Genomic DNA, 10,808 nt, shown 5'->3' with positions numbered 1-10,808 from the left:
AATCTTACACTGTACTCTTTATGTTTCAGAGGCAAAGGAACCATACGTTTGGGCACCAATGAGAATTTCGCCATGATAATCAATCAATCAATCAATCAATCAATCATGGCATTTGTAAAGCGCACTACATACCCGTGAGGGTCTCAAGGCGCTGGGGGTGGGGGATGCTGCTACTGCTCGAAAAGCCAGGAGTCTTCTGAAGGACAGCAGGTCTTGGGTCTGCTGTGGGTGGATGGGGAGGGTGTTCCAGGTCTTGGCGGCGAGGTGGGAGAACGATCTGCTGCTGGCGGTCGCTCTTCGGATGTGGGGGGCTGTGGCAAGGGCAAGGTTGGCGGAGTGGAGGTCACGGGTGGGGGTGTAGAAGCTGAGTCGGCTGTTGAGATACGCTGGTCCGGTGTTGTGGAGAGCCTTGTGTGCATGGGGGAGGAGCTTGAAGGCTATCCTCTTGTTGACGGGGAGCCAGTGCAGGTCTCTCAGGTGAGGTGTAATTTGGCTGCGGCGAGGGATGTCGAGGATCAGGCGTGCAGAGGCGTTCTGGATGCGTTGGAGCAATTTCAGGAGTTTGGCCGAGGCTCCTGCGTAGAGGACGTTTCCGTAGTCCAACCTGCTGCTGATGAGGGCCTGGGTGACCGTTCTTCTTGTTTCGGTGGTTATCCACTTGTAATCTTGCGGAGCATGCGGAGGGTGTTGAAGCAGGAGGAAGAGACGGCGTTGACCTGCTTGGTCATGGAGAGGGTGGAGTCAAGGATGACCCCTAGGATGCATGTGTGGTCGGTGGGTGTTGGAGCTGTTCCCAGTGCAGTAGGCCACCAGGAGTCATTCCAGGCCAAAGGGGTGGATCAGAGGATGAGGACCTCCGTCTTGTCCGAGTTCAGCTTTAGTCGGTTGGTCCTCATCCATTCGGCAACAGCCTTCATTCCTTCGTGGAGGTTGGTTTTGGCGGAGTGGTGGTCCTTGGTGAGGGAGAGGATCAGCTAGGTGTCATCGGCGTAGGAGATGATGTTGAGGTCGTGCAGTCGGGCGACGTGGTGGAGCGGTGCCATGTAGATGTTGAACAGCGTTGGGCTGAGGGATGAGCCCTGGGGTACGCCGCAGCTGATCTCGGTGGCTTCGGAGCAGAAGGGGGGAGGTGGATGCTCTGTGTTCTGCCAGAGAGGAAGGAGGTGGTCCAGTCCAGGGCCTTCTCTTGGATCCCAGCGTTGTGGAGGCGTGTTCGTAGTGTGCGGTGGCAGACCGTGTCGAAGACGGCTGACAGGTCCAGGAGGATGAGGGCCGCGGTTTCTCCATTGTCTAGCAGGGTCCTGATGTTATCGGTGGAGGCGATAAGGGCAGTTTTGGTGCTGTGGTTGCTGCGGAACCCAGACTTGGACGGGTCCAGGATGCTGTTCTCCTCAAGGTAGCGGGTCAGTTGTTTGTTGACGGTCTTCTCGATGACCTTCAGCGGGAACGGAAGCAGGAGATTGGCCGGAAGTTCTTGAGGTCCTTGGGGTCCGCCTTGGGTTTCTTGAGTAAGGCGTTGATCTGGGCGTGCTTCCAGCTCTCTGGGAAGGTTGCTGTCTTGAAGGAGATGTTGATGGTTTTCTGGAGATGGGGTGCGATGGTGGTGCTGGCTTTGTTGAAGATGTGGTGTGGGCAAGGGTCTGATGGAGATCCGGAATGGATGGTGTTCATGATCTTTATAGTGTCGTCATCGTTGATGTTGGTCCAGGAGAGCAGGCGGTTGGTGTGGATGGTGGTCGTGGGGGCGGAGGTCTCAGTGGTTGTCGGGAGGGTCGTGTTGTTGAAGCTGTCATGGATGTCTGCGATCTTGCGATTGAAGAAGGTGGCCAGCAAGTCGCACAGGTCTTGCGAGGGTGGGATGTCGTTGGCGTTGGAGCTGGGGTTGGAGAGTACCTTCACGATATTGAAGAGCTGTTGGCTGTTGTGTGCATTGTTGTCTAGGCGGTCTTTGAAGGAGGCCCTTTTGGCTGATCTGATGAGGTGATGGTGTCTGCAGGTGGCGTTCTTGTGGGCTGCGTTTCACGGAAACAGTTCTTCTCCATCTTTCGGCAGGTTTGCTTGGAGGCCTGGAGGTCTTCAGTGAACCAGCTGGCTTTCCTGCTGGTGTGACTGTTGGAGGGTGTTGGCGCAGCTGTAGATCCACTGTCTGAGGTTGCAGGCGGTGGTGTCAGCGTCGGTGGGCTCGGGGGGGTGGGCTCTGGGCGTGGGTGGTGGTTAGCTGGTCTTCGGTGACTTTGCTCCAGCAGTGGCGAGGCATCTGTTGGGAGCGGTGGTGCGTGGTGGGTTTCCGGAAGGTGAAGTGGATGCAGCGATGGTCGGTCCAGTGGAGTTCGGAGGTGTGGCTGAAGGAGACGTGGATATAATGCATATACTAGACCTGCAAAGGGGCACCTCCACATTGATGGATTGCTACTGGCAGTGTGGGGACCTTGCCCACACCCAACTCATCTCTGTATGACGAGGCCTGAGCACCCTTCTGTCCATACACATCCCAACCCTGGTTATCCCTGGAGAAGAGTTGTCTCAACCTCCATTCCAGAAGAAAACAGCTCTGTGGCATCAGACTCGAAGGAGAAGAACGGCTGAGAATTCTGACTGGGCTCAGTACAAGGACATTTCAGAAGAAATCAGACAGTTCACAGAGGCTTAAGTAAATGCCGGTGGGTCACTACCCTTCTTCACCATGTAAACAAAAGTGAACACCTGCTGGTTACAAATAAACAGATAGGAGATGATGAAGATGATAAACAGTACTGAGCTCAGCCTAAACGCTATCAAGGAGGTATTAAGAGCCTTCCGCCTCATAGTGATGCAACATCGGTACGTGTTGGACTTGCTGACCACTATGGAGGGTGAGGTGTGTGCCAAGGTTGGTGCTTCCTGTTGTACTTTTATTCCCGGAAACGACCTGGACAATAGGACATTAACCCATACTATCCAAGAACTGCATCGTCTGCAAGATGACCTGAAGGAGGAGGCAATACCAATAAATGCAATCTCAACGTATCCCATAGCCTGTGCCCTCACTACCTTGCCAATACCCATCAATGCAGTAATAATGTATGTCATAACCTGTACCCGCACAGTAGCGCAGACACCAGCAATGATGATATCAATGTATGTCATAATCCATGCTCAAATGATTACACAGGTACTAGTAAGAACAATTTCGATGTACGGTATGACCTAAGCACACTTAACTGTCATTACCAGTAAGAACAATGCCAATGTACTCTGTGACAACTGTATGGGCAATGTGAAGGATGTCAATGAAATTGATACCAGTGACTGCCATAATATTTTCTGGAGTTCCAATGTATTCACATCCTTCCTGTCGGATTCATCCAAGGTGGCCTCCCCATCAACCCCGAGTCAGAGATACGTGGTTAGACAAGCCCTATGACCAACACCAAAGCCTATCAAATACCAGATTACAGATGGGAGCTCTCTTGACCTAAAGACAATCGCGCACCCAGGGAAAACCCTGATCAGTCCCACAGTTAGTTGCACCACAAACAGGTTTTGGTCCCAATAAAACCCGTTTAGCCAACGGCTCACATTCCCCAAACATACCACAAAGCTAGAAACCACATGTAGATAAAAGTACTCAATCAATCAGGCCACAACATGCACACCACACGTAGAGTTCATGCGTCGCTCATGCCAGACTTATGGACACATACGCAATGGCCCACACTAGCTTTCCCTGAGGTGGAGAGCTATCTGTGTCAGATGCTCAAGCTTGTTGATTTACAACTGAGATGCTTTTTTGGAATGTAGAGATTGTTGTATTGTTCCTCATGAACTGTAAATGACAGCAGCCAAAACATTGTACACGGAGAGACGTTGTACAGATGCACTCTGTCGAGGCTCACCCGGCCGCAGCGTTAAACTTGTTCCTGTTTTGCCAAACGCCTCTTGTCTTTTCATTTATTTACGGTAAATTCATATCTGAGCAACATTACAATTTTGAAAATGCCACATTTAGAAAGCTGCCATTTTCTTGCCTTATCCATTACATGCCTGCAGCCTGTCTCTGAGCCACGTGAGTGATTGTAGTTGGCAGGTGGGCTTTGTGTATCCTTCTAAGCAGCCACACACAATAGGGAGTTTAGGTGTGACTGGGTGGGTCAACACTAGCAGGATGGGAGGGAGGAGCTGGGCCCAACCCCACTTACACTTGAATAGACCGTGTCTTGCCACCACACAAAGGGCTAAATACCCCTGGTAGTTAATCTGGAGCCATGGCCAGGAAGGCAGGGCATCTGCGCACTTCAAAGGAATGCCTCTAGGAGCAGCTCCCCACTTAATAGGAACAACTTGTGGAGGAGTGTGGCTCAATGGTTAGAGCGGCAGACCCTGAAGCAGAGTTCTGGCCAAGGACCAGGGTTCGATTCCCGCCTCGGCGGGGCTCGGGCTCAATTTCCTCGGACCTGTCTATTCTCGCCTCGGTGCCTATTCTAATCAAGGGCCCCACGCTGCAACTCTGGGCAATAGCTTGCTTAGCCTCCACACCGGCCCCAACAGCGCTAAGGATGCCTGGCTTCACCCTGGGGGTGCCCAGGAGTGGACACTTCACAGGGAAAGCCAGGAGGGGTTCCACAGCGGTATGAGTATCAGCGCCGGGAAACCGCAAAGGCGACACCGTAAGGTGGCCGTCTGGTGACAGTGCGCTCTATAAGTGCCTTGACATTTACATTTTATAACTCTGCATAAACACTGGAGCCCCAGATGCCAACTCTTCAGTACACTTCTGGACCTGTGAATGCGGTGCTGCTGAAACTACTGCCACTCTGCAGGACTGCTACTTTGAAGGAATTGCTGCCCAGCTGTTCTGACCTGCTACCCTCTTGCCTGATAAGGAAGAATTGGACTTGTAACTTAATCTTAAACCCAGGATACCAGAGTGACTCCAAGGGCTAGTCTGCTGGCTCTCCTGATCTGAGCCTCAGGATCATAGAAAGCTTCCAACATCATGCACCAGCTCTTTCACCCATCTGCAGCAAGTTCCTGCCCCCTAGTGGTGGCCCTGAGGTACTGGACCCTTGGTGTGGCTCACGGCAGCTGAATGCAAGATTTTTGCCTCTCCGCAACTGCAAACGGGCCCATTCTCATCAAGACCTCACTGCTCGAAACATGATTTAACACAAAGTTCTAGCAGCCGCTCTTCTTGCTACAGCATCAATTGCTAGCATGGGACCACCAACATGAAGCTCCGGCAATGCCCGTCCGCAACATCAGCCGGCTTTGTGCTACGAGGACAGCCTCCGCTGAGGCTCTCCCAGGTCCTCATGGCCCCCTCCAAAGCAAAGGGGACTCTTGGCACAGACTTTGAGAAGATAAACTTCAGTGGGCCTAACCTGTTCACTGTAGCCAACCTGCGCTGCATTGCAGTCGGCCTGAAAGTGTAAATTTGCCCCAGTCCAGAGCGGCCAGATATCCCTTGGTGGCACTTTATGCTTTTAGCTTTATTTTACACTTAAATCTTGAAAAATGTATAACTCTGGTTCTATTGTTCAGTTTTTTGTCATTTTAGTCTTGTTCTATTAGGTTTTGCTCTATTTTTCTAACTTGGTGTGGGATCTTTTTTGTGTGTTGTATTTTCTCTGTGTTACGGTTTGAAGTGTGCACGTTGCCTTTAAGTTAAGCCTGACTGCTCTCTGTCAAGCTACCAGAAGGTTGAGTTTGTGTTCATTTAGTGTCAAGTCTAGCTTTCTTCCTCAGGGTCTGGACGCGAAGACAGAATGACCCACCTCTCGATACCTTCAACTCTGATTCGTATTCGTAACAGAGGATTGAAGTGATCAAGCGGGGGGAAGGGAGTTGGGAAGGGAACAGCGGGGAAGGAGATCTGCAAAAGAAATGGTTAACAACAGCAAAAAACAATACATCATCTGTCCTCAAAGTTCAGTTTTAGTGCAGCCAGTTCAATAATTAGGTTTCAGCACCCGGTGTAAATGGCTGCGTAACTTCTAGAGGTTGCCTGATTTTAAAATCACCAAGAGAGCTTTCTAACACAAGAATATGAATACCAAATCATTTGCATAACTTGTTGCAGGACACAATATTATGAGAAGTAACCTAGTAGCCTTTGATACAGCAGAGAATATGTACTTAGAAAATATACTCAAAGGGTAATCCCTAGATCATTCACCAAAGTCTTAACTCACACAAGAAACTAGTAAACTCACATGATGTAGCGATTGATCGCTATATGCAAATGAGGTAAGGAATACGAACTGCGATCACCAAGGGTTAATGTAGATTTAGTATCTCCTACCATTCGAACTACGATCATTAAGGAGTAATGGCGGTTTAGCGTTTCCTACCTGCAGAGTACGACCTACTCTGCTAGTTGCGGGAGAGATCTGGATAGAATGCTGCGGGAGCCGGCAAGTTCCGGGAACAAGCAGCGGGAGACCAACAAAGAATGCGGGAGCCGGCACCGCTCACGAGGATTGGAACCTTGGACCTGGCAGGAGGGAAGCGCTGCCACCAACCTGAAGGGAAAGGCTTTCTTTGGAAAGAAACCAGAGTGCAGCGCAAGAGCTCCTTTCTCAACGAAGCCGGAAGAATAGTGAGCGCGGGCGAAAGGGCATGGCCGCTGACGTAAGCGTTGCCACGCTCGCCGTGCACTGCCCCAGGGAATGATGGAAAATGTAGTTTAGAGGTTGTTGTCGCCTGTAAGACAACAAGGAACTATCAGAAAAGGTTCCAAACTGAAAGGCAGCAACAAAAACACCAATATATCAAGCACCATAAGCCAAAATCAAACATTCAAATCCACAACCAGCACATTCATTCTCGCACCACACAGACAATAGGAAGTACAGTGCCTTACTTCTGATGAGCGTTACAACAAACAAATGATGGACGGAATGCTGACAATGCAGACATTCGGTGATGGATCAAACCCAGATCTGTTGACTGGGTGTGAGTGTTTGATTGGTTCTGATGCTCCGTCCATCACCAGCCCCTTTTGTACCGCTTTGTTCGCCATAAGTTGGCAGTGTATGCTCAGACGTGAGTCCCTTGCTCACTTTGCCACTGGATTCCAGCAAGCCTGGCTGAAGACGGCTGAAATGCCAGAAACCAGTCCTAGGAAGCTTGTTTCCGGTCCAGGGAAGGCATGGCTTGGCAGTTCGGGCTGGACTGTTCCCATGAGGCACAGGGTCAGACTGATTTGCATATGGCCATGTCTGAACTGGGGTGGCAGAGTGGGCTAAAGAATGGTGATGGATCAAACCCAGATCTGTTGACTGGGTGTGAGTGTTTGATTGGTTCTGATGCTCCGTCCATCACCACCCCCTTTTGTACCGCTTTGTTCGCCATAAGTTGGCAGGGTATGCTCAGACGTGAGTCCCTTGCTCACTCTGCCACTGGATTAAAGCAAGCCTGGCTGAAGACGGCTGAAATGCCAGAAACCGGTCCTAGGAAGCTTGTTTCCGGTCTAGGGAAGGCATGGCTTGGCAGTTCGGGCTGGACTGTTCCCATGAGGCACAGGGTCAGACTGATTTGCATATGGCCATGTCTGAACTGGGGTAGCAGAGTGGGCTAAAGAACGGTGATGGATCAAACCCAGATCTGTTGACTGGGTGTGAGTGTTTGATTGGTTCTGATGCTCCGTCCATCACCACCCCCTTTTGTACCGCTTTGCTCGCCATAAGTTGGCAGGGTATGCTCAGTCGTGAGTCCCTTGCTCACTTTGCCACTGGATTCAAGCAAGCCTGGCTGAAGACGACTGAAATGCCAGAAACCGGTCCTAGGAAGCTTGTTTCCGGTCCAGGGAAGGCATGGCTTGGCAGTTCGGGCTGGACTGTTCCCATGAGGCACAGGGTCAGACTGATTTGCATATGGCCATGTCTGAACTGGGGTGGCAGAGTGGGCTTAAGAACGGTGATGGATCAAACCCAGATCTGTTGACTGGGTGTGAGTGTTTGATTGGTTCTGATGCCCCGTTCATCACCACCCCCTTTTGTACCGCTTACTTCTGATGAGAGCACACAAACGACCTCGGGAAGAAGACCTATGCGCTTTCCCACATAGGATCCTGGCGCACAATGGTATGCATACATGTGTTTTACGTGGGGCGGGCCCTAGACTGCGTGCCGCCCTAACTCTGACAGTACTTCCCCCTCACCAGCGCGGACTAGGGCCCGGCTTTTGAGGATGTCAGAGGTAGAAGCGTCGAACCAAACGTGGAGCATGAACGTTCCCATGAATCATTTTCAGGTCCATACCCTTTCCAGGATACTAAATACCGGGGAACAACATTTACAACGCAACTTTTACAACGCACTACACTTACAACGCATTTTTTACAACGCAACATCCACTACAACGCATTCCATTACATAGCATGACACTACAACGCATTTTTAAAAACTACCTTTACAACGCATTCCATTACATCGCATACTACCTTTACAACGCATACCATTACAACGCATAATATTACACTACACTATCCAACACTTACCCTACTGTTGCACCCCCTGGAGTTAGAATAGTAATTTTTACCCCTATACTATCCAACACTTACCCTACTGTTGCACCCCCTGGAGTTAGAATAGTAATTTTTACCCCTATACTATCCAACACTTACCCTACTGTTGCACCCCCTGGAGTTAGAATAGTAATTTTTACCCCTATACTATCCAACACTTACCCTACTGTTGCACCCCCTGGAGTTAGAATAGCAATTTTTACCCCTATACTATCCAACACTTACCCTACTCTTGCACCCCCTGGAGTTAGAATAGTAATTTTTACCCCTATACTATCCAACACTTTCCCTACTGTTGCACACCCTGGAGTTAGAAAATTAATTTTTACCCCTATACTATCTAATACTTACCTTAAATGCAATTTAATATTATGCGTTGTAATGGTATGCGTTGTAAAGGTAGTATGCAATGTAATGGAATGCGTTGTAAAGGTAGTTTTTAAAAATGCGTTGTAGTGTCATGCTATGTAATGGAATGCGTTGTAATGGATGTTGCGTTGTAAAAAATGCGTTGTAAGTGCATGCGTTGTAAAAGTGTGCGTTGTAATGACATACATCCCTAAATACCATACTTCTGAGCCCCTAATTTTGGAATCTAAAATGTCTCGCACTTCATATTCCCAGTAACCATGAACCAGAAGAGGTGGTGGAGATTCTGGGGAGGCGTTCCTAGCAGGTTTCAATAAAGAAGTGTGAAACACAGGATGAATCCGTAAAGAATTGGGCAAGAGTAGTTTATAAGTAACTGGATTGACTTGTCGTACCACTTGGTATGGTCCAAAAACTTTGGATGAAACATACTTTTTGTTTTGAAGACAAAGTTTTTAGTGGACAACCAAACCTTGTCACCTGGATTATAGGCTGGACTAGGTCTATGACGTTTATCATATTGTTGTTTGTACTTTTTTTTGCTTTAGTAAGATGTTCGTGAATTTGACGATGAATGGATTTCATACGATGAATCGTATCTTGAACTGCTGGTGTGTCTGAGTTTGATTTAGGTAAGGCTAATGGAATAGTGTTGGGAACATAACCATACAATCCTTCAAAAGGTGTCATACCAGTGGACGAATGTGGGGATGCATTATAAGCTACTTCAGCCATCCATAACAGGTCTAACCAAGAGTTCTTTGCTTCAGTAGCATAACATCTCAAATACTGTTTTAACGTTTGATTAAGGCGCTCAGTTTGACCATCCTTTTGTGGATGATAACTTGATGACATGTTAGACGTGATTTTCAAACTGCGACACCATTGTTGCCAAAATTTGGAAGAGAATTGAGATCCACGGTCCGATACAAGTACAGAAGGCAATCCGTGCAGTCATACAATATGCTTCAAAAATATTTGTGGTAGTTGGCTAGAGGTTGGTAAAGTTTTGCATGCAATGAAGTGAGCATATTTTGTTAAAATGTCTATGACTACCAGAATAACTGAATGTTGCTGTACGGGAGGTAATCCTGTGATAAAGTCCATAGAAACATGTTCCCAGGGCGTGGAAGGAAAGGGCAGAACTTGCAAAAGTCCTTTTGGTTTACTATGATCAGTTTTGTTTCTTGCACATACTTCACACTCCTGAAACATTCTTGTGATGTCTTTCTTCATAGTTGGCCACCAAAAAGTTTTTTGTATCTTTTCCTGCATGACCAGCCAGCGGAAGAGAGTGAAACCAACCTAATACTGTATCTTGTAATTCTTTGGTGGGTAGATATACTTGCTTTCCACGAAAAGGTATCCCTTCTTTTACAGACTGATTTGTACTTTGTTTTATCCACTGAGACCAGGAAGACGGGGGAAAATTCTCGTGGATATTGTCCAATAACTGCTCAGCTGTTAAAACACATAGCACCTTGGAAGGGGTGATGATTGATTGAGGTGCACCATCTACTTTATGTACAAGTGAATCCTTTCTGGGCAAAGCATCAGCCTTTTTATTGTCAAGTCCAGGTCGATAGGTTACGATAAAATCGTATTCGGCAAAAAACATCATCCAACGTGTTAGACCTGGCACCATTGGCGTGGGTCACCCTTCCATTTTTGTCTGTGCCTCAATGTAGTTTTGTGCTGGTGTTAGCTGCTCAGGGCCCTGTGACACTGCCATCCAGTGCCAATGGGCAAGTGCTCCCTATGGGAAAATTTATTATGTGAATTGACTTCCATGTTTGGCTTATTTGGTTTACTATCAGTCCCTAGTAGAGTGCACCAGGGGTGCCAAGGGCTTGTATATCCAAATGCTGCTAGTGGGCTTGCAGCACTGGTTGTGCCACCCACAGAAGCAGTCTGGTAAAATGGGTCTAAGGTC

This window comes from Triturus cristatus, chromosome 8 (genome assembly GCF_964204655.1).
Source record: "Triturus cristatus chromosome 8, aTriCri1.1, whole genome shotgun sequence".
NCBI lineage: Eukaryota > Metazoa > Chordata > Amphibia > Caudata > Salamandridae > Triturus > Triturus cristatus.
Note: the sequence above shows the minus strand (reverse complement) of the source record.